This window comes from Dreissena polymorpha, chromosome 8 (genome assembly GCF_020536995.1).
Source record: "Dreissena polymorpha isolate Duluth1 chromosome 8, UMN_Dpol_1.0, whole genome shotgun sequence".
Lineage (NCBI taxonomy): Eukaryota > Metazoa > Mollusca > Bivalvia > Myida > Dreissenidae > Dreissena > Dreissena polymorpha.
In genome coordinates, this window is record NC_068362.1 from 9,818,184 (window position 1) to 9,841,796 (window position 23,613).

Consider the following 23,613-nt stretch of genomic DNA (forward strand, 5'->3'; position numbering starts at 1 on the left):
AGTAAATGTGATTAATCGCTTTGCTGCTGTGATAGCTCGAATCTGATGAGATCATCAAGGTCACAGGAATATTTTATTCTGATTTCTTTATGAAGTGCTGTTCGAAATAATGGAAATTCACGTTGTTAACTTATTTTTCCTTTTTTAAATATCATGTGAACTGCCTATTATAGTGTTTTGGTTAATGATTAATCCTGCAAATCAGACTAAGATTAACATAAACACACGAGTAAACTAAAACACATTGTCGCAACTAAGAAATTATCTGATACAAACAATACTATATTTTTAATTACCACTTAGCAATATGTCGCTTCCATATAGTTCCAATGATTTCAGCTTCATGCACGATGACAGATCAAACTCAATTTGAGACGCAGACTCGCCTCTTGTTGGTGAACTCTCTCTGATATAAGATAATCGCATGGACAGGACATTGGACTTGTTATTTGTCCATATGCTGTGCAGGTCTTGTATGTCGTTATCAAAGTCTAAATGGTACACACTGAGTTTGAGTACAATATCCTTTTGTTGATTGGCAACAGCTTCTCTGTATCCTGTTAGTATGATGTTTTTAAGCCCATAATGATTAATCGGGTTCCAATAACGAACATCGTGTTCATCCATCATGCCAGAAAGCTTATTTGCAGCCGAAATGTTCAGTCCGCAGAGGAAGATGAACACCTGTGATATGCCAAGATATGCACCGTTGTGACGGTTGAGATAACCGGAAATGACGTCATCAATCAGATTGGTATTGCATGCAATATGATAAGCAGCCAGGAATTCCTGAATGCTCTTATGAATAAATGAAAATGATGAAGTTGATCTTAATGCAGATGCCTTGCGTGTCGCTGATAAAATACCGGACTTCAGTGCAAAGTTCTCTTGATCGAGTTGACCTAAATTGAATTTCTTTAGTTCCGTACTGGTGAATACCAGAGCTTTTTCCTGTGTATCTGAAAACAGCAAATAAAATGCCGCTTCAGCAAGTTTATTCAAGTGTTCGATATTGGGTTGTATGTTTTGGGTCTCTGTGAAGCATGGATAAGGCGGCTCTTGAAATTCACTCGTTTCAATGTTCGCCTTCTTGAAAAGACATTCCAGCAAGAGACTGTATTTTTCACACCTAGAGCCTTTCAGTTCAGTTCCTTTGGTCCACGAGTGTACAATCAAACACAACATCATTGGGGTGTTCAAATCTTCTAACAAGCCAAATTTCAGTACATACGATTCAAATTCAGATTGTGTTTTATCTAAATCTTGTCTACCCTTAAAATCTTTCCTACACCTCAGGATTGTTCTGCTCACCTCAAACACGTTGTTTACTCCATCAAGTTGCAGCAGTTTGCAAATCTGCGAGTCAAGTATTTTCGCTTCTGTCATCTTCCAAGATCGAGTAGTAATCAACAAAACGCAAATACTGTGTACGTCGGCCAGTCTGGGCAGGTTGTGATGATCACCAGTACCGGTCCATTCATCTAGACCATCCAATAATACTAAGCAACGTTCACGTTTCATGATCTCATTAAGAAGTTTGTATGCCTTTCTCCGATCTTCTTCAGATGAGAATATACTGTCAATTATCTGTGAATTTATCATGTTTTCAATTTCAAACTGATCAACTGATTCCCTTAATGTTACATGGAAGACACATTTAAAGTCTTTCAGAGACGTTAAATCGTCAAAGACATTTGAGTATCTCATATGTGTATTAGAGCTGAATGTAGTAGTATTGTCGTCAATTGGCAGCTTATTCTCTGCTGATTGTTCTGATGTTATAGTACACCAATCCATAACCAATTTTGCAAGAAAAGTAGATTTTCCATACCCTGCTTCCCCTTGAATAAATATCTGTTGGTTCGGTTTGGTATCCGATAAAAAAATGTGTTCGTATTTCAAAATGCGTTCCCCAGTTTTCTTGAAAAACCCTCTTTCCTTAGCCATTAGTTTGATATTCGGTGGCATATAAATATCAAGTAACTTTTCCTCAGCCCAGTCATCCAATGGGAAGACATTTGCATAACAGAAACGATTCCTGTAATACTTTGTCAAAGCTCCAAGCATTTCTGAAATCACGGAATGACAACATATTGGTATACATGAAACAAAAGACTCTTTAGAACTATATTAATCATTATTCAATACATAATGCATGTTTGTACACATATAGCTCAATTATAATTCAATGATTGCAAAGACATGTGTGAAGTTCCATATAATACCTATAGCAGAAACTGCAATGCTATGGAAAAGTTGCAAGAACAGTATGAGGACACCGACGCAAACACTGGGATGAGTAGTATACGTGTACTTTTGACTATTTGGTAAATATAATTATTATCGAAGTCGTAGTGATCAGTATACATTTTGAAAATTAATGACAATTTTTTATTGACCCCCAAACTCATATCCTTTACACAAATGCGTACAGAGAACGAATACGTTATCTGGAATGTTATCATGATCTGAGGTGACTACAGCTAATCACTACTTGCAGATCGTAGTGATCAGTACACATTTTGAAAAATCAACTACAAATAATTGTCCTGAGCCCCATGGTCATGTCATCAAAAAATGCGTACACAGAACGACTAAATTATCTTAAATATTATCATGACCTTAGCTGACCACAGATTATAATTTCCTGCAGAGCCTGTTCCCCGCTACACGTAATGATTATCTGTCTCTCAATCATCCAAAGTTGACCAGGACAACAGCTTCACATTTTAACCAGATACAACTTGGATTATTCAAAGGATACGCAAACAAAACTTTGAGTCAAATGTGTTTAAAACTTCGTCTACACTAATATTTATTAATTTACTTAACGATGAAACTGAGGCCAAATACTAATTATCGAAATCGCAGACTATTACCAAGTGTTTATAATGATACATGTTATTGAAACACGTTTTCATAGATTAGCTATTGTTATCTTACACTGACATAGCATCAGTAAGTTGTACGATAATATACTTAAGTGGATTTATAAGTTGTTTTGGGGTATATAATAATTGGAATCATATACGTTTAATACTGATTATACTGTTATCAGGGCGTTTTTTCTTGATTTGGGTAAAAAGCCTGGCCTTCAATTTTGAGGGAACAATTATATACAAAACTGAAATAGGGGAAGACATTTCCAAAAGTACTTTTGATATGTGGAACAATTGAATCATTTTAAATGTATTCTATTAGGGACAAAGAAGGGGAAACAGCTCTAGTTATATTTTACTTTTATCCAGTATATGCGTATACTTCTGTTTATTGTATATTAGGCAAAACATTGTTTTACTTTTTAACATCAACATGTGAATGAATATATTAAATTGATCAAGATCATTCGATTTGTTTGAAACCCACTGTTGAATAAAGTTAAATGTTTGCTGTTTCAAAATTGTATTGTGGAATAATAAGACGTTAGTTATACCTTTACATAACTGTTTGTAGGTTGTTTCAGTGAAAGCTGTATATCCAAACTGTTCTTGGATGTCCTTAATGCATTTTACTGCCTGCTCATCTAAGCCCTGTTTGTGTCTACTGGCGTGTTCATCTATGCCCAGTTTGTGTCTATCCGAATGTTTATCCATGCCCTGTTTGAGTCTACCAGCGTGATCATCTATTCCCTGTTTGTGTCTATTGGCGTGTTCATCCATGCCCTGTTTGTATCTATCGACGTGTTCATCCATGCCCTGTTTGTGTCTGTCGGCGGTTTTATCCATGCCCAGTTTGAGTCTATTGGCGTGTTCATCTATGCCCTGTTTGTATCTATCGACGTGTTTATCCATGTCCTGTTTGTGTCTACCAGCTTGTTCATCTATGCCCTGTTTGTGTTTTCCGGTGTGATCATCCATGCCCTGTTTGTGTCTACCAGCGTGTTCATCCATGTCCTGTTTGTGTCTATCGGCGTGTTCATCCATGCCCTGTTTGTGTCTATCGGCGTGTTCATCAATGCCCTGTTTGTGTCTATCAGCCTGTGTATCCATGCCATGTTTGTGCCCATCGGCGTGTTCACCCATGCCCTGTTTGTGTCTATTGGCGTGTTTATCCATGCCTTGTTTTTGACTGTCGACGTATTCATCGATATCCTGTTTATGTATATCTGCCTGTTTTGCAAGCTCTTGCTTACATGTGTACAGAAAATATTTTATGTTATCAATACACAATGCTGTGTTTACTCTGAGGTCATTCACTGATGCGTCAACAACGTCTTTGGCAACATCTTTCAAGTGTTGTTTCAAAGTTGTTTCTACAGCATCCAGGAAACACATCATCTCTACTGTCGTCAATAGTAATGTGTCTTTTTCCAGCTGTATCATCAAATGGAAACAGTTATATTTAATGACAAAAACAGCTAAATTTCAAAAATAGGACACGTTATCCTGATAGTGAAGGGAAGAAACAAATGAGTGAATTTTATGTGTATTTTAGTGCACGTTTGTCTCCAGTTAGATAATTTACTTGATACAGACAGCCAATGATTGTTCTTTACTTGATATTGAAGGCAATTATAACTCATTAAGTGCGGTTCAGTTTCCATATTAAATACTTGAATTGATAGCGACAGCCAATTATAAATGATTTTGTGTGGTTTAGTTCCCAATTAAATAATTTACTTGATATAGAAGCAAATGATACAGTACGAATTACCATGAATTTAATTGAGTATTATCAACTTCATGGAGTAGTTCTCATCTTGAATTGAGTTTGAGTAAAGTTTACATGTTTGTAGCCTCCAAATAGACGTTCATTTAAGGAAAAGCAATACAAAGAATTATATTATATGCGTATATCGGCTGGCAGGCTGCCAGTTGTCAGAAAAACAAACATTGTTGACCATGCAGAAGATCAAATTCGACAGGGTTTTAAAATCCCAACCCCCCGATGTGTTCATGCATAATCGTCTCCACTTGAGTTCTTTCATCAGAACATTTTATTTCCAAACAAAATCAATTGCACAATTTTAAGCCCGCACAATAATGTTTACAATTAAAATTGAGCGGAATCGGTAACAGAGATTTCAAGTGACTTCACATTTGTGATACACTGAGAATCTCCCCTCACTTGTTATCTATATATTTCAACTGTTAGGGACGATTGTAAACCCGGCTGATATCATAAGAACAACCTTTTACGGAAGGTGTCAGGTTTCACGATTAATGAGCAAAAGGTATTACTTTTTGCAAGATTTACTGTACTGTTATAGCAAATGTTCCAATCGAAAACCATACATTTCTATTTATCATATCATTTATCAAATTTTGCATGGATATTACAAGATTTAAGATGTCTGCAACAATGTGTTTTATGATTCGGTAAACGGTGTTACTACCAGAGGGTTAACAATGTTTCGTAGTGAGAATAGCTTATGACTTGACTGATGGTAATTAAACAGCCCCACCACTTGGAAGCCCTGTTTTCCAGAAGAGTAGCAATACTTTTTATGTCGAGATATCATAATAAATATCGTGAGCAAGTTATGTTGATATATAAAGTCTGTATAATGCCAAAACAAGCTCGCTCCTCAAACCAGCCATAACTATTCAGTCAAAGTTATACAAAATTAGTCACTCAATATGGCGACTAATGTTAACAATGTAAATGCTGACGACGCACAACAATCGGCTCTGTACACATGATACAAAAATGATCACAAAATCTCCCCATAAGCGGTAAGAGCCCATATAAGCTCAAAACGATATAGTGATGGTGCTTTATCTGTTTGATATGAGTATTCAATGGTGAAAAAGGCAGGACACAATATGTTACGTTATAATTTGTATACAATAAGCAAGGGAAGTCGTAAAATGACAAGACATAACGCTAATACACCACCTGGGCTAATTTTTAACAACAGCATTTTTGGCAACGTTATCTTGGCTGAGATATCTTGAATCTTTCAGCAGGTTGTTCAATGTTGTGAAATAGTCTTGGAGATCGACATCAGTGACTTTCATTTTTGAAGAGTGCCGCACGGCTTGGTGGACTTCTCGAGCCTAGTATGAAAACACATTATCTAAAGATGTGATGTTTTTTGCAAATGTGCCAGTTATCCTATTATCAAAACATGCACATCATTTTTTTTGTAAGCGTTTGTATATCATATCTCGCCATTAGCGCAGAAAGGTACCATGCGCCTATTAAGTTAAATGTCACATAGTACCTTTTTGCATCAATTGGGCGATATGCGAAATATAAAACAAACACGTTCTGTTTAGACCGCTACTGTTTAATAGCGCGCCAAAAATAGCTCCGCAAAAATGTCAGTATTTTTATTTAAAAGAAAACCTTGGACATTACAAAAGCTAGGTTATGTAAAATGTTTATAGCAGACAATTTCAGTGCAATGCTTGTTTGAAGTGTTACATCCTTTAAATGTAAAGTTATTTATTTTATGCTTTCCGGTGATTTATAGAGAAATATCAGTGAAATAAAACTGGTATTGCACTGTTTCAAACTGTGAAAAATAACAGTGAAAAATATCGATATTTTCCACTGTTTTACTGTGAAATGACGTCATTTTTGCGACAAAATGACGTCATGATTCCAGCGAAATTATCCAGATAAACTCATTTTCAAAGTAAATAAACGGTGAAAAAAGCATAAAATAAAAAGAAAATTTGTTGGATTCGATGGAATATCGATTTTATTTCACTCGTGATCATAGAAAATATATATTTTCACTCGTGGCTGCGCCACTCGTGAAAATATTTTTTCTATGATCACTTGTGAAATAAAATCGATATTCCACCGAATCCAACAAATATCCTATATATATATCAATTTCACATCATTGTACATTCATATACACTTATAACTCCTGTAATACTTATGCTTAAAGTATTTAGTATAAAATACACTACCTCTGTCAGAAGGCACTGGAGTTCTTACCTTATACAGGAGGCATGCAGGCTTGTTGTGGGTTGGCTTTCCTTTTGTTATTGGAAAAGAAAACTTGCTATCAAAGCGTGTGTGGACTTCAGCATAAAACTGACAACTCCGTTGAAGTCTGTATCTTGAGTCGATATCTTGTCAGCATATCCATTTGTTTGGATGTAACATTTTGCTATTTCCCAATAGTTCGTTTGCCATAATTGCGCAGATGTATTATTCCAAGAACATTTTTTGTACCGATGTTCGTTGATAATTTCTTGGCAAACTTTATCACAAATATTGTTTGGACACTGTTGGTTTCGCAGTAAATTTGCCATGTTGCAGATGTTGCATGTATTCCATTGTGACTTAAGAGTAGATGTTACTTGGTTGTAAATGTGCTGGTGAAAATTCTGAGCCTCGTTGTCAGCTAAATGCTCCAAGCCAGATTTTGCAATGTCTATTGCTAGCCATGCCTTGAGCCAGTTCGACCGTTCCTTCTCCTTAAACACTTCTGCTAAACTCGCCATAATGTGAACATCAACAAAATTGTCTTCATAGTCATCTTTTGTCGTAGAAACACGCCATTGTTCAGTGTCACCTATTAAACATAATTTAATCATGATTAAACACAGTGAAAATTATTTAGAACATTTGGGTGATAAGCCCGCTCTACAATTAGAATACGTCCTCTGAAAGCTCAGATAGAACGGGCACATTCATTTACCTAACGATGACAGACTGCACCATAAACAAAACATTCCATGCAAGTCCAGAATGAAGGAGCACAATAATTAACATAAGGGTTTTGCAGGCCACACAATACGCATACATGTACGTTCTATAAAAGCTCAGATGAAAGGAGCACACTAATAAACGTAACGTTGGCAGGCTCCGTCGTAAGAATACATCATTTAAAAGCTTAAAGAGAAGAAGCAAATTCATGTATGTAACACCGGAAGATTTGACAATAAGCATGCATCAATGAAAGCACAGATGGAAAGCGAAAACAAATAAACATGATACTGGCAGGCTAAAAAATAATCATACAACCTATGAATGTTCTGACGGAAGTAGCACACTTATTAACATAGCCCTGGCAGGCTCTGCAATAAGCATACAACCTTTGAAATCTCAGATAGAAGGAACTTACTTATTAACATGAAGCTGGTTGCACACCACAATAAGCATATAAAGGTTGTAATATACCAAGATTCTTGCATGTTGAGAAAGAAAATCGACATTGATTTTTTTTACTGTAACACATTTAATTTCTTGCATTTATTTGACCAATTCTCAGTGTGCTATCTATAGTTGTTTTATATGGCATGATAAATATTTGTTTCCGATTAAATTCTTGTTCTCGAAGAAGGCTTTGCCATTTATTCTGAATCTTGAAGTTTTCTGCTGGGTGTTTAATTTGTAGTTTGTAAAATAGTTTGTTTGTTTTGTTTTGTTTTGCAAGTATGTTTTCCGTGAATGATGTTTGAGTACATGGTGTGTTATTTGTATTAATTGTAGATTTAATATGTACGGGTATGCTTTTAATTAATGTGTAATACATTCGGAAATTGCTTGACGGTATTCCGTATATATATAACATATATTCTCAAAAGAATAGAAGTCCTATATTCGATAATCGTACAATTGGTCGACATATTTAATGTTTTGTTCAAACCAGTGTTTATAGAAAAAAGTATTATTGTTTGAAGTTATGTCTTTGTTGTTCCATAAAATAGTTTTACTCGTGATTTGTGTTTCTAGATTATGAGTAACATAAGTCCATGCCGATAAAACACTAGATAGAAATATGTTTTCGTTTGCAATTTCATGCAAAATGGTATTGTTGATGTTACATACAAAAAGTAAGGAGTCACCATATTTTTTTAGGATTTTCTGGTAGAATAATTTCCATTTACTCGTATTGGTATTATTTAGGTATCTTTTAACCCAGCTGCATTTAATTGCATTCAAGAATGGGTCGATGTCTGTTAATTGGATACCTCCATTTTCTACAAATTGAATAACTGAGTTCGTTTTATTTTATCAGGCTTACCGTCCCATATGAAATTAAATATTGCTGATTTTATATCGTTGATAATATCATTTGGTGGATATGGGAGAACTGTTAGTACATAAACTAATTTAGGGAGTGCAAACGTTTTCAACACCGTGTTTTTTTCCGATTAATGTAAGTTTACGGTGTTGCCATGATTTTAAGCAGTTTTTAAATTTCTGTAATTTAGGCAGTATGATTTTTAGAACTGTTTCATTTTCATTATTTGTAAATGTAATTCCTAACGTGGCGGCTTCATCTGATGTCCAAATGAATTTCATTTCTTTTTTATGATGGACATTACTTTCCTACTCGTAGCACAGTACCTTTATTTTTGTTGAGTTTAAGACCCGATGCCATTCCGAAAATGGTTAGCGACTCTATAAGGTTATGGAATGTGTCACTATTGTCATTTAAGATATAAGTTGCATCGTCAGCAAATAGGGACTGTTGAATTTCGTTGTCATGTTCTAACGATATGCCATTTATATGATTATTTGATTGGATGTTATGTGATAGAAACTCGATGCATATGATAAATAGAGATAATGAGAGTGGACATCCTTGTCGAATCCCTCGTTCGATGTTAAAACTGTTTGAAAAGAAGCCATTGTTAATGAGTATACTGTTAATATCGGTATAGAATAGTTTGCATGAGGCTTTCACCAACGTTCATATTTTCTAAGCAAGATAACATAAATGAATGATCAAGTGAATCGAATACCTTTTCAAAGTCTGCAAAGAATATTAGACCAGGATTATTTGAATTGTTGAAATAGTTTATGCATTCTTGGATAAGACGAACGTTTTCACCAATGTAACGTCCTTTTAAGAAACCAGATTGAGATTTTGAAATGATTGATGGTAATATTTGTTTTATTCTGTTTGCTATACTTTTAGTTACTTTTTTTATAATCATTATTCAGTAAGCTTATCGGGCGCCAGTTTGACAAGGATTCTAAGTTTGTTTCGGGTTTTGGAATTCGTGATATTATACTTTGTTTTTGAAGCGCAGTTAAACTTCTGTTGTGAAATGAATAATTTAGCGAATTATTTAAATGTGTTTTAATATCGTTCCAAAATATTTTATAAAACTCGATTGTGATGACATCAGATCCCAGGCTTTTGTTCTTTTGCATTTCTGTAAGAGCTTATCCTCATTCATATTCAGTCAGTAATCCGTTACATAATTGTTTTTCCTCTTCATTTAAAGCATGATGTGTATTTTCAAAAGGGTGTTATTTTCGACATTCTTTCGTTTGTATAAGTTTTCGAAAAATAGGCGTTGTTCTTCTAGTATTTGATTTCTGTTTGTTATGTCTTTGCCATTGACTACTAACTTGTGTATAATTTTTTGTTCGCTTCTACGTTTTTCAATGTTTGCAAAGTATTTTGTATTTTTTTTTCATTATGTTCAACATGTTTTGCTCTCGCATGAAGTATTACGCCATTGAGGTGTGTATGATAGATTCCTTCTAATATTAGTTTTTTTAAGGCAGTTTCATTTTCAATGGCGGTGGTATCATTTGTGTTTGTTTCATGCAACTGTTTTTCAAGTTTGTCAATGTCTTTCATGGTTTCAAGTTCAAGTTTATATGTTTCTTTTTGTTTAAATGATGTGTATCTTATTGTTGTGTTACGTATATTACCATTAATTATTTCCCATAAGGTGTTTGGATTTGCATCTATGTTATTTTGAACTGTATTGGTTATTTCCTGTTTTATTTGTGTTTGATAGTGTGTATCTAATAGGATGCTATTATTAAGTTTAAAGTATCCTGGGCCTCTTTCAGGTTGTATTTTATGTAGTTTAAGTTCAACTAGCGAGTGGTCAGTCATGAAACCTGGTTTAATGTTGCATTTGTCAATTATATTGCAAAGTGACTCAGATATCAAAAAATAGTCTAATCTGCAAATATTGTTGGTTTTGTGTTTGAGTGCCAGGTGAATTTTCTATCAATCGGGTTTACTGTACGCCAGATGTCTATTAAATTGTAGTTTTCAATTATGTTATTCAAAATGTTTCTATTGTTTGAGTGAGTATAAAGGTTCCCATTTCTTTTATCTAATAATGGGTTAAGAACAATATTGAAATCACCTCCGATTATAATGTTTTGTTTTGGTTACTTATTATATAGGATTGCAGTGTTTCGTAAAATTTTGATTGATCTATGTTAGGTCCGTAAACGTTTATTAATGTTAATTGTGTTTCGTGTATTTTTATATCTATACTTGCTTGTCTGCCAATTATTATTTCGTTAAAGTTATCCACTGTTATTCCTGTATTAGTTTTGATCAAAAAAGCGATTCCTTGTTTATTTGTGTGTTGTCCACTAAGATAAATATCTCCGTCCTATTCGTTTTTCGAGGTTTGTGCTAAAGTAAGTGTTAGGTGATTTTCCTGTTAACGACATATATTATATTGTTTTTCGTCTAACCATTTGAAAATTTGTGTGCGTTTGTCTTTGTTATTAAGCCCTTTAACATTTAGAGTACGTATGTTAATACTCATACAAAATGATAGTTAAGTAAATGGTTATTTGTTGTGCGCCAGTCCAGTTGGCTGTTAGTACCGTTTGTAAACAAAGGCAAAAATTTTAAGTTAATGATCTACAGTTTAAACGGTGATTTGTACAGCACCCAACAGACATTCTAGTTACAAAGGTTACAACAATATTGCAAAAGAAACAAAGTCCAAAAGATAGGTATCCAGACATAATACATGTATCTACAATCATATTGCATATGAAAAACACGATACAAAAATAACGCTATTATGATGTATATGTCAACAGCAAGTAAACAGCACACAGGCCAATGTTTTAACTTAAGCAATAGTATGGTAGTACGGGTATCAGCTTACTGATTTACAAAAGTTTCCAGAAAGTTATAAGTGTGACGTAAGTAATAAAACAAACTCAAGCATATCAAGCTGAAAATTGGTTTTTTAAGGCAGTTGAAAATGATGATGATGATGACGATGATGATGATGATGATGATGATGATGATGATGATGATGATGATGATGATGATGATGATGATGTTGTTGATGATGATGATGATGATGATGATGATGATGATGATGATGATGATGATGATGATGATGATGATGATGATGATGATGATGATGATGATGATGATGATGATGATGATGATGATGATGATGATGATGATGATGATGATGATGATGATGATGATGATGATGATGATGATGATGATGATGATGATGATGATGTTAAAACCATGAAAACAGGAAAATAACGAAAAACACACACCTTTATATTAGCTACACTGATTCTTGCTTTCCCGGAAAAATGTTATAAATTGTCAGTAAATTAATACTGGTTAGTAGTGTTCTTTTTTATGAATGTGTCTTACCACGCTCAATTATTTATTCATGATTAAAGAAGTGGTATTGATGGAGTTTACTTTTGCTGTATTTAAATAAGACGTCTTGTCCATTGCCTTGCAGTCACTTAACGTTAATAACACTTAATATGAACAGCTGCTGACCTTATAGGAAAAATACGCGGGAAGAAACGTCACCTGGTAAAATAATTAAAAAACGAATGTTCTGTACCAACACGGAGCGTATATTGACTGGAGTTGAATCCATTATTTGACCCTTACTTTAGTAAATTCAATTTTATGCAAAAATAAATCATCCGATTTTTTTGGTTTATACGTTTTCTTGTTGTTTATAAATTCCTCTCTCAAAAATATAACTTTTATAATGTTTCCGTTTTTATTAATGGATTTATAGTGAGTTAAACACGAGAAATGAACATGTTAGGTTTTACCCTCGCGCGTTTAACCCATAGGGACCGTTAAGTAAAAATATTCTATTATACTACATATATATATATACAAGGGATTCAACTGTGAAAATTCCTGCACACAACCATGGTGTAAACAATAGCGAAAAATGTGCTTCCAAACGCAATAAATACACCAATTAAACTGTATTACAACAGCCAAGACATTTATCTTTCAGAAAATAATACACTTGGCAATAAAGTACAAGCTTTTCATTGAACTAAGAGAGAAAGTTTCATTCAAAATGCTAAAAAATCCTTACTTGGACACAGGTGTGCACAGCTGAAAACTGAGAATTCTAGAAGTAATTTTCTTATTCCTTTGTTATAAAGCTCTTCTGCTGGTACATATTCCTTTGATAGTTTTTTTTCATAGTAAAATAGAACATAATTACTATTTAGTGAGCATATTTTGCTAGAAATTTATATCAATCTGCTTCAATTTCACAATGACAATGTTTTACTTTCATTTTGGATAGTTCACATGTATTTCTAACTTGGATTTGATTGGTTGAAATTCCACTGCAGTAATAAATCCAGCCATTCACGTTCCACGTAACATTACCTGACAAATTGCATACAAATCCTTGAAGATAGTAGAAATGTAAACAAATTTAATATGTACGGTGTTTTACATATATGCAGTTACATGCAATTATGGAAGGTGTCTACTTTCATTAATAAAGTGTCTATGGATAATAAAACAAGGTAAAATTTGCTCAACTTCTCTGTAATTATTAAATTATGAAAAGTGGGTGTGCACACCTGTGTCGCATTTCGAAAAGTTTACTGTTTTTCATGAAACTTTCGTTTCAAACACAACTATGGACACTTTTACTGCTATAAACATAGTTATTATCTGATAGATAAATGTCTGAGCTGTTGTTATACAGTTTTTTTGGTGTAATTATTGCTTTTGGAAGCGATTTTTTTGCTATTGTTCAAACCATGATGTTGTGCAGGAAATTTGACAGTTGTATCCCTTGTATATATGTATATAGTATAATAGAGTATTTTTTACCTAACGATCCCTGTGGTTTAACCTTGTCGATACTTTGTCACGTGACCAGTCGCTATCGATTAGCGTACATCGAAGCGCCGAGGTTATACATTTGTATGTACCCACTAACGTCTTTTTTCTAATTTTACTTTTATTTATCATTATTTTATTTGACAAATTATACATCATTAGAAAGCCTACGTTTCGTAGTTTTCAGATATATAAATATATATTAAGTTTTTCTTCTGATATGGGCAGCCTGGCGAGTTATATCTTTAAATTTTGCAAATATCATACAGTTTTAAAATCTATATTTACGGTAAACATGGTCGTACTTTATAATGATTTGTAGCGTTTATATTTGGAGTTTAGTTTTTAAAACTTCATCCTGCTTAGGAGAATAGAATTTTGTATACGATAGAATTAAAACGGGTTTTAAAATGAAAGTAAATAAAGAAAGAGTTTGTACGAAAGTAGCGCGCGGTCATAACGCTCCGAACGTTTGGAGTTTTAGAATCTAGACTGACATGTTTGTACTTTATACCGATTTGTAGCGTTTATATTTGGAGTTCAGTTTTAAAAATTGGATCTTGCTAAGGAAAATAGAATTCTGTATACGATAGAAAAAATGGTTTAAAATGAAAGTAAGAAAGGAATGAAGACGGAAGAAAGTATTGCGCGGTCTTAACGCACCGAACTGATGCTACGGTCTTGGCGCTTATGCTATTGTTTAGATACCGGCCATTTAATTTCCTTTGACATAATTATTATTATTTTTATGGAATAAATTGAATTTTTTGTTCTAAAACATATCAATTCAGCTAATTATTATTGAAGCTTAATTAATTAACGATTACAGCTCTTGTTTATAACACAGTCAGGGTGTTAATTTTATTATGAGACAGCGGACCCTCTTGATATTTTTCGGCTTTGCATACTTCAAATAAAATGGGTGTTAAACAATTCATCGTTTGTTGTTGTGTTTTTTCAAAGAGGTTATTGGCGTCGCACTGAATTTCGGCGACTAGTATGTACTACGTTTTCTTTTTCGCTTTTGGGAGAAGTTATTTTACTGATCAATGTATATATTTTTGTCAGAATATCTTGCATAGTGGTGATTTTTTGTGTAAATTAGTGTAAATAAGTACTGCATTTACTACAATCTGTATTGCCAATAATGCAAAGCTAATTCTTTTAATTAATAACTGATCACAGGGACTGGGCAATAATAAAAGATCACAGGGACTAGGCAAATGTGACATTCGCAGCGATTTGGGGTATTGTTGCGCAAATGACGTTGTTGAGAAAAACGTGATTTTAAAATGTCAATTAGATTACGGCAAATTACACACTTTAAGTAATTGCAATTCCATCTAAAAAAGACGTGTATACCCTTCTTACTACTAATAATACATCTCATACACTGGCAATATTGTTAAATGACATTTAATTACTATAAATTACGATATCGACAACAGACCTTAAAGTATTTGTCGGAGTATGTGCCCTTGTCGGATTTCCAAAATGGCGATGTCAACGACTGAGAGTTAATCTCGAGCGAAATAACTGGCTTAGTGTTAATAATACGTACATGACACGGCTGATAAATGGAAGGATACATCTCAGAAAGGTATTTATTGATTTTACGGCAGTTGTCATATGAATATTCTGTTTTATTTAGTTAGAAAATGAACAAAAGAATTAACCCGGAAGTGACATTATAATACTTTTATGTCAAACTTCTTTGTTTACTTTTACATCGCAACATCAATATTAACGGAAGGAAATTTGAAAAAAAATGTCATAACAAAGTCAAGGCTCCATGATTCCTTATGAATATAGTCAGGGCAGTAATTTTTTAGATGAAATTCCTGAGGTTGAATCTCTTTACTTTGGTGATAGTGTCTTACAACCCCAATGTGCAATCAAAGCCGTACATGGATATTCAGAATATTCAGTATCGCTATCAGATGAAAGTGAACATGATGAGAAAAGTGATTTAGATTATTCAGATACTTGTCATACATGTAGATTGGTTAAATAAAAGATGACGAATTCATTTGTAATATGTCAGTGCATAAATAAAATTCATTTGATAAGGTAAATAAATTGTAAAAAGACTAATTGTTTCTTATGTTCTTTTTTCAATAACGAAAAACAAGTATTTTACATAGCTGATGAGGGTAGATCACCAGGTAATGGTGCCAACACTTTGGTCAGCTATCTGCACCACTACTTCCAGTGCTATGGGGCAGGTGAGGCACATGCACTCCTTCATGCTGATAACCGCAGTGGCCAAAACAAGAATATAGTCGTTTTGTGGAATCTAATGTGGAGAATAGCAAAAGGTGTGTATGAAAAAACAAGCCATGTTTGGTTATATTGATTGTTAATTTATTTTGTGCCTTATAACTATATACTTTGATAGAATTAAGTAATAGTTAATAAGGGTTAACAGATTAGCTAGACTTAATTGGACCAATTCAAATCTTGTTGTGAACAATTCCATTCCATTTTTAATGTAATTTTTCTTTTAGGTTTGCATCACAAAATTGGGTTCAGCATGATGATAGCTGGACACACCAAATTCGCTTCGGATCAACACTTTGGCATTTGGAAGAACAAGTTGAGACACATGGATGCAGAAATTTTGCAGGTAATTCTACCACTTTCAATGACTTAATACCATGTTAGACATATTTTAGTTTGGAGATATAGTTAATAGACATGCATTTTTAATTGACAGTAAATACGCGCCTTATTACATACGTGATTTAACAATACTTGCTGTTCTAAACATGAAATCGCGTTTATAGAATAATTTATAAAACTCACTTTGTTAGTTTCTGGATATTGCAAAACTGTTTTGTTTCATTTTTCACGGTTAGATTTTCATCAAACAATTTCTTCAATTTTTACTTATTATATGTGTACTTGGTTGTTATTCAAATGAAATAAATTAAATGTGTTTTGCTCCTTATTACAGGATGTAGCAAACAGCGTAGAAAAATCCTCCCGCAACAGACACACCCACCCACACATTGTAGATGAGGATTTTGATTCCCATGGCTGGCGGCTCTGCTTAAGCAAGTTTTTCGTGCCTTTGAAGGGACTTTTGAGGTATCACAAGTTTCTGTTCTGCTCAATAGAACCTGGTTTTGTTTCATGCAGTGAACTTCACAATGGTGAGGTAATAAAAATAAGCTTATTGAAAAAAGAATAAGCTTCAATGACATTCACCGGTCACAATTGCCAGTGACAATCTCAGGACCAGGCCTTACACCTGAACGAAAGTGGTATCTGTACGATTATATTCGGGAGTTGTGCAGGTCACAGGTAACAAAAGACTCTACCTGCCCATTGCCTAATGTTGAAAGGCCCGGTAAAGCCACAAACAAAAGCGGAAAGAGTAATGTTTTGATGTTGAAGTAATATTGAATGTTCATGATTTGACAGTTTTGCCTTTTCCTTATTGTTCATACTCTGAAAATGGACAACTTACAGATAACTTATGTTCATGTAATGTATGTGTTCGTAAGAAAATTGGTCCAGTGCTCGATCAATTTTGAACATGGTAAACAGATTATGTATGTATTTGTAAGATATTCCAGAGTCTTTACATATTTTGTTCAATTAATCTGCAATTTTACTTTGAATAGTAAATATGTAATATTGTACTATCTATCAGACGTGTATTTGGACTAAGAGCTTATTTAAATTGTTGACAGGTTTTGTCATGCAAATATGTATGAATGTTCTTACAATTTAACAAAGAATGATTTTAAAAAGTGGTTCTTTCAGGCTAAATTTTTAAAATTGTTATCAAACTGTAATCAACTTTCAAAAAAGGTGAGAAGTGAATGACTTAATAATCAGCTGTAAAGATGTAAAATGTAGCTATATGTTTGTGGTGTCCTGGGCCCGTATTCACCAAACAATTCATAGACTTAAGTCTAAGAATAAAGAAAAAATTTCAAATTAGAATATTCACAGATTTCTTGAATTTTGAGTCAAACTCTGCAGTAAACATCTCTATCTATATTATTCTTCATATAGAACATTTTGTTGACGACATAATCACCAGTGGAGGCCTGTATATATTCAAGCACTGAACACATTTTTCTTGGTTCCAAGTCTATTCTGTATTCTTAAGTCTAATAATCGGTTGGTGAATACGGGCCCAGGATAACTGTTTGGACCAATAATTTGAATATAAATGTATTGTTATCACTGAGTAATGTACTACTTTAAGCACAGTGCTTCTTTAACATTTCATAGAATACATTGCAATGCAGTGTTAATCATGTTATTGGGTTAATTTTAGTTTTGTAAATTGAACGATATTGTAACATATTTTTATTGTCCTATTATTTTTTAGTTTCCATAGCAACCAATAATACTTTTTATTTGATAATAAGTGGTGTGGTGATCGCGTGGTGACAACGTTAATTAAAATGTCTTACATCACTTAAATATCTTATAAAAGTACACGTGTTTTTGTATTAACAAATAAATGCAAACAACACATTTATTGTCCATGTATTTTTATGGTTGTCTATCATAGGCTCTTAGTACTATCCCTACCACATATAGAGCGCAAAGCGCGACACGTATTATTGATTTTAACATTGAGATGCGATAAAGGAGGAGCAGCCGCTTATCAAGGAGGAGCTGTGTCCCAGCAACCCGTTTCCATGGAATCAAGCAATACTCCTAGTTTGTGTTTTAAGAACCACATATAGAGCGCGAAGCACGACACGTATTACTATCCAGGTGGTATTGACCCTTAAGTATTATCTGACCATTACGTCCATAGTTATCTTCCTTAGAATATGAGAAATTTTGAAATCCTTGTTCCAAAATTTTCATCCGATTCTTCCCAAACTTGCACAGGTTTTTTTATCAATGAGGACCCAACCCAAACACTATATGAGCAATATCGGACCATAAGCTCATAATTATATGATTATGTCATCATTTTTCATCAGATTCTTTCCAAACATACAGTGTCTTCATATCAATGAGCATTTTTACCTCATTTAAAATGAGAAACATCGGGACAATAAGTCCAGATTTGTTTGTCTATTAAATTTGAGAAAATAAAGAATTTCCACTTGTTTAAAATATTTCACAGCTTTCGTCTGAATCTTTCCAAACTTGTTAAATGTTTTATATCAGTATTACTCGAACCCTATTGAAAATGATGAATATCGGAGCAATAAATCTATTATGATATTTTACTGAATTTGTTAATATTGTGAAATGCAGCTTGTTTATACAATTTACAGTTTGCATTCATTTTTTTTTCAAACTTTTACAAAGTTTTCATATCAATGATTACTCAAGCCCTATCGTAAATGAACCATATAAGAATACGTTAATAATCATCTTCCCTTGAAGTTGATAAAAATATGAAATTACGCTTACAAGATGAAGCAGATTTTTTAAACCTACACAGTTCTGTTCTATTAATGAATACTGCACACGGATGCCAGTAAAAAAAGGAAACCAATGTAAATAAAATGAACTATGAAATATTTGGGGGTTACAACACAAAATCATAGATAATGGTTATTTGGTAGTTGTGACACAACATCATAAATAATGGTTATTTGGGGTTATAACACAAAATCATAGATAAGGGTAATACCAGTTTCTTTTTATATTTTGTCTAAAATAATCGGCCAATATATAAATATTTACAGTAGAAAAAAAATTGTTCGATGTAACTTCATTGAGTGCCTTTTACACTGAAATTCCCGACGCCCTTTGATGCTTTGCATCCATACTTATCTTGTAATATATAATTATGCGAAAGGTTATTTACCTTAAATTATCAATTAGTTAAATTTATTTAAAGATTCTTTAAAATCCCGGCCGAAAAATATCAAGAAGGTCTGCTATATACGCTGTCTCGTAATAAAATTAACACCCTGTCTGTGTTATAAACAAGAGATGAAATCGTTAATTTATCAAGCTTCAATAATAAATAGCTTTATTGCTGTGTTTCGTGAACACAATCTTTCAATATATTCCATAAAAAATATAATAATCATGACAAAGGAAATTAAATGGCCGGTATATAAACAAAAGCATAATCGCCAAGACCGTAGCATCAGTTCTCTGCGTAAGAATCGCGCGATTCTTTCATACAAACTCATTCCTTACTTTATTTCATTTTTAAAACCATGTTTTATCGTATGCAGAATTCTATTCTCATAAGCAAGATGTTATTTTTAAAACTGAACTCCAAATATAAACGCTACAAATCGGTAAAAAGTACGAACATGTCAACCGTAAATCTAGACTCTAAAACGGTGTGATATTTGCAAAAGTTAAAGTTATAACTCGCCGGGCTGCCCAAATCAGAAAAAATATATATATACTTATATATCTGAAAACAACGTAACGAAGGCTTTCTAATGATATATAATTTGTCAAAATCGGCCGAGAAATGAAAGTATAATATAAAAAAAGACACGAGTGGGTACATCAAAATATATAACCTCGGCGCTTCGATGTACGCTAATCGATAGCTACCGGTCACGTGACAAAGTATCGACAAGCTAGTTGCCGATACGGTCCCGTTGCATATGCGTCTCATCTAGAGTCGTTGGTACCAAGTAAGATAAGTAAGCACGACAGGCTTTGAAATGTGTTGACATTTGGAGGTTCTTAATGGTCTAAATTAATGTTATATATACGTAATTATTCTTTTGTATGAGTAAGTGTAACATTTTAAAGTATATACTCTATCAATAAAACAATTACACAATAATCTATCCTTTGTTACATTGTAGGCTCGAAGTAAATTATATTTGTTTTAAGCGAACGTTCAGTCAATTGAATGAATTTAAGTTAAATAAATATAAAATCGTATTTACATTGTTATACGTTAGAAAAGCTTACCTCTAGTTTTTCTGTTCGTACTATGTTCAATATCCTTCCCTGATATATCTTAATGCACATCAGCGAATCGCTTTTATTCCACAGTTACCAAGCATTTTAATCGATGAGTTTATCAGTCCCACCGATCCTTCTTTTACAGGTTCGTCTAATTGATGTATACATAAATATTTACTGATTAATAAGATGTTCTGTAAAATAAACTGACGGAGCATAAACAGTTAGATATATGCTTATATTTTCGGAGACAAAACAGAACAGCTTGTTCGGTCATAAACACTCTATTAACGCATAGCACCGTAAAACAAATCGTTTGTTAAAAACACCTGTTCATGCCCATGTCAAACTTTGATTTTCATTATCAAATCATCATGTGGGTACGCTATGTGTTTAGACCATTGGTTTCCGTCTTAAGTTTTCGGGTTCGTCTGTTAGGAAATGGATTATCATGAAGCCAAAACACAACATATTTAAACTGACATTTACATATAAGTACATAATTCGTTTACGTATATCGTGTATTAACAAAACATACAATAATCAATCTAAAAAAAATACCGTCGTTCGACAATATCCGTCATTATACCGTGGTAAACCGATTCGTCACGAACGATGCCGTATTACCCGATAAAACATGAGGCTATGATAATAGTTCTTCTGTAGTATAAGCGCTCACTAATCAACTACGAACGGGTAGTGTAAATACGTGATGATGATGATGATGATGATGATGATGATGATGATGATGATGATGATGATGATGATGATGATGATGATGATGATGATGATGATGATGATGATGATGATGATGATTATGATGATGATGATGATGATGATGATGATGATGATGATGATGATGATGATGATGATGATGATGATGATGATGATGATGATGATGATGATGATGATGATGATGATGATGATGATGATGATGATGATGATGATGATGATGATGATGATAATGATGATGATGATGATGATGATGATGATGATGATGATGATGATGATGTGTTAGCAATCCGTGTCTACTCACGTGAAATCGAAAGTATCGTTCTATAGGGTTTACTAGGGTATTTCCATTAGCGTATTCGGTAGTCATTAATTTACAATGTAACTATGGTGCAAACAATACATTAAAGGGATCTTTTCACGGTTTGGTAAATTTACAAAATTGAAAAAAGTCGTTTCAGATTCGCAAATTTTCGATTTAGTTATGAGATTTGTGAGGAAACAGTATTACTGAACATTAACCATAGTCCAATATAGCCATTATATGTATATTTTGACGATTTGAAAACCTAAAAAATATAAAGCGTTGCACGCGAAACGATTGCATAATTTGGAGAATTATGTTGTTGTTGTTTAAATTAACGAAACTACGAAGATTGCATATATAAGGTATAAAATACTTAATATATGTATGCCCGGCGGAATAGCCGAGAGGGCTAATGTGTTTTTACTTCAGACTTACTCCAGGACTCCGAGGGTCACTAGTTCGAGCCCTGGTACCGGCCACTTTTTTTCCTTTTTTAAATTTTATTCTTTATTTTTTACTGGAACTTGTAAGATCCAATGCTAATATTTATCAATATAAAGCATTTAATGACAAACTTCAAAATATGCCAAAATCTGTGAAAAGGCCCTTTTAAAGCTGCTACGACAGAGATAATCACATGATTAAGGAGATAAATACATGATGCTGCACATCTTGTTTGAATCGTTTGAACAAAAAACTCATTCATCGAAGATGATTAATCATTGTAAAATTGTTTAGTCAGTATACAAATAATATTGGTCGAAACGACTATTTTGGGTTGGCCCTTCTACAAGTAGATTTGAACGTTTCACAAGGAATGATTAATTGCTTGTTTTTGGCAGTTCAAACCAACTATGATTTCCGAGCTTATAAACCGGTATGATTTAACATTTCATAATTTTTTCGTATTCATTTTTTTGTTACTTGAGATATAAAAAATACACTTACTAAAATAATTGAACACTGTCTATACGAAGTGAGTTTTTGTTACCAAAATGACCAACCATCTTAGTGTTATAATTGGCTAGTTGAAAAAGTTTGCAACGGTGTAATGGTAACCAAAAAACGAATGATAACAATATGCGTTGGACATACGTCGATTATGCGTCTTTGCCTTGATCGCATTGACGCTGCAAGCCCAACTAAACAGACATTAGCACAATCCTTTCAGTTAACGCGTGCACCCGTCGTAAGGGCGCCATGCTCACATCGTTTGTTGAACTTTCGTTCATCGCGCGATGTTAAATTTAATGCGCGTTGGTGTATGAAGGCGTCCATTTAATATGTGCTTGTTTAAGTGTGTTTGCATGAATTCTTATGTACGAGCGTGCTTTCGTGCGTGCGTGTTGGGAGGGTGGTTGCATGGAATGTGCGTGCATGTGTGTGTGTGTGTGTGTGTGTGTGTGTGTGTGTGTATGTGTGTGTTAGTGTGTGTGTGTGTGTGTGTGTGTGTGTGTGTGTGTGTGTGTGTGTGGTGTGTGTGTGTGTGTATGTGTGTGTGTGTGTGTGTGTGTGTGTGGTGTGTGTGTGTGTGTGTGTGTGTGTGTGTGTGTGTGTGTGTGTGTGTGTGTGTGTGTGTGTGTGTGTGTGTGTGTGTGTGTTGTGTGTGTGTGTGTGTGTGTGTGTGGTGTGTGTGTGTGTGTGTGTGTGTGTGTGTGTGTGTGTGTGTGTGTGTGTGTGTGTGTGTGTGTGTGTGTGTGTGTGTGTGTGTGTGTGTGTGTGTGTGTGTGTGTGGTGTGTGTGTGTGTGTGTGTGTGTGTGTGTGTGTGTGTGTGTGTGTGTGTGCGTTGGTTTATATCACACCTCGAGGTACTTCATAGAAGTACACAGCCACACTTCGAGGTACCAAAAAATAGCGAGGTACTTTTCCCTAGACCTTGGTACGTGTACCTCGCCAACCGCTTGTAAAAACCATTTTACACAA

General features: G+C 33.9%; 1 long non-coding RNA gene across 1 annotated transcript; it reads right to left on the bottom strand.

The window, feature by feature from the left end:
* Positions 1 to 5,252: 5,252 nt before the first annotated feature.
* On the bottom strand, positions 5,253 to 20,711 carry LOC127841614 (uncharacterized). Its single transcript, XR_008031182.1, has 3 exons — positions 20,657 to 20,711; positions 6,895 to 7,477; positions 5,253 to 5,999 (listed from the first exon to the last, which is right to left on the bottom strand). It is a non-coding gene; the product is annotated as an uncharacterized LOC127841614 (long non-coding RNA).
* Positions 20,712 to 23,613: the final 2,902 nt, after the last annotated feature.